This window comes from Propithecus coquereli, unplaced genomic scaffold, assembly GCF_000956105.1.
Source record: "Propithecus coquereli isolate 6110/MARCELLA unplaced genomic scaffold, Pcoq_1.0 Scaffold283, whole genome shotgun sequence".
Taxonomy (NCBI): Eukaryota; Metazoa; Chordata; class Mammalia; order Primates; family Indriidae; genus Propithecus; species Propithecus coquereli.
Genome location: NW_012148430.1, coordinates 1,933,409 through 1,935,667, shown reverse-complemented (window position 1 = coordinate 1,935,667; position 2,259 = coordinate 1,933,409). Strand labels below are relative to the sequence as shown.

The 2,259-nt window shown below is 35.6% G+C and overlaps 1 protein-coding gene across 1 annotated transcript in view; it reads right to left on the bottom strand.

Annotated features, from left to right (window-relative positions):
- The window catches only part of VAPA (VAMP (vesicle-associated membrane protein)-associated protein A, 33kDa), a 94,037-nt gene that overhangs the window by 66,739 nt on the left and 25,039 nt on the right, over nt 1–2,259 (bottom strand). The window lies entirely within an intron of this gene.

Genomic DNA, 2,259 nt, shown 5'->3' with positions numbered 1-2,259 from the left:
ATAACTGGAAGGCAGATAACCTGATGTCTTCAGATTTGTTGTTTGTGCTTAGAATTGCTTTGGCTATTTGGGCCTTTTTTTGGTTCCATATGAAGTTTAGGATTGTTTTTTCTAAATCTGTGAAAAGTGACATTGGTGTATTTTGATGGAAATTGCACTGAATTTGTAAATCGCTTTGGGCAGTATGGACATTTTAACAATGCTGATTCTTCTAATCCATGAGCATGGGATGTTTTTCCATTTGTTTGTGTCCTCTATGATTTCTTTCATCATAGATGTTGAAAGAACATAGGTGTTTTATAGTTCTCCTTATAAAGATCTTTCACCTTCTTGGTTAAGTTTATTCCTAGGTATCTTACTTTCCTTCTAGCTATTGTAAATGGTACTGAGTTCTTGATTTGACTCTTAGCTTGACTGTAATTAGTATATAGAAACACTCTCGATTTATGTACTTTAATTTTGTAACCTGAGACTTTACTGAATTTATCTATCAATTGTAAGAGTCTTCTGGTGGAGTCTTTATGGTTTTCTAGATATAAGATCATATCACTGGCAAACAGTTTGACCTCCTCTTTCCTGATTTATATGTTCTTTATTTCTTTTTCTTTCCTGATTGCTCTGGCTAGGACTTCCAGTATTATGGTGACTAGAAGCAGTGACAATGGGCATCCTTCGTCTTGTTCCAGTTCTTAAGAGGAATGCTTTCAACTTTTCCCCATTCAGTATAATGTGGCTGTGGTTTATTTTAAGGTATGATTCCTTCCATGCATTGTTTGTTGAGGCTTTCTGTCATACAGGAGGTGCTGGGTTTTACTGAATGATTTTCTCCATCTACTGAGAGAATCACATGATTTTTGTTTTAAATTTTTTTATGTGGTGAATCACATTTATTGATTCGTGTATGATGAACCATCTGTGCATCCCTGGAATGAAACCCACTTGGATCATGAAGAATTATCATTTTGATATGCTACTGGGTTTGGTTTCCTAGTATTTTGGTGAGGATTTTTTTTATCTATGTTCATGAGGGATATTGGTCTATAGCTTTCTTTCTTTGTTGTGTCCTTACCTGATGTTGGTATCAGAGTGATAATGGCTTCACAGAATAGTTAGCAAAGATTCCCTCCTTCTCAGTGTTATGGACAGTTTCAGTAGGACAGGTGCCAGTTGTTCTCTGTAGGTCTGGTAGCATCTGGCTGTGAATCCTGGCCCTTTTTTTATTGGGAGTGTTTTTATTACTGTTTCAATCTCTCCACTCATTATTGGTCTATTCGGAATTTCTATTTCTTCCTGATTCAAGCTTGGGAGGTTGCATGTTTCCAAAAATTTATCCATTCCTCTAGATTTTCTAGTTTGTGTGTGTAAAGGTTTTCATAGTAGTCTCAAATATTTTGTATTTCCATGGTATCAGGTGTAATATCTCCTTTCTCATTTCTGATTGAGCTTATTTGAATCCTTTCTCTTCTATTAATATTTCCAGTTAATCTAGTTAGTGGTCAGTGATTTTATCTTTTCAAAGAATGAACTTTTTGTTTTCTTAATTCTTTATATTGTTTTTTGGGTTTCCATTTCATTTAGTTCCACTCTGACCTTTGTTGTTTCTTTTCTTCTGCTAGCTTTGGGTTTGGTTTGTTCTACTTTTTCTAGTTCCTTGAGGTGTGACACTAGGTGGTTAATTTGTGATCTGTGTTTTTGATGTAGGCATTTAGTGCCATTAACATCCCTCTCAGCATTGCTTTTGCTGTATCCCAGAGATTTTTGGAAGCTTCTGTCACCTTTGTCATTCAATTCGATAAATTTTTTAATTTCCGCCTTGATTTCATCATTGACCCAAGGTCATTGAGCGGCAGTTTGTTTAATTTCCATGTGTTTGTGTAGTTTTGTGAGTTCCTCTTACAATTGATTTCTAGTTGTATTCCACCATGGTCTGAAAAGAAACATGGTATGATTATAATTTTTTCTGTGCTGAGACTTGTTTTGTGGCCTAACATATATCTTGGAAAATGTCCCATGTGCTGAGAAGAATGTATGTTCTGCAGTTTTTGGGTAGAATGTTCTGTAAATGTCTGTTAGGTCCATTTGTTCTAGAATCCCACTTAAGCCGAGTGTTGATTTTCTGCCTTAATGATCTCTCTAGTTCTATCAGTAGAGTGTCGAAGTCCCTGGCTATCATTAATACAAGGCTGCTGTTTATTTCCTTCCTTATATCTAGTAGAATTTGTTTTATGAATCTGGATGCTCCTGTGTGAGGGGTATCTA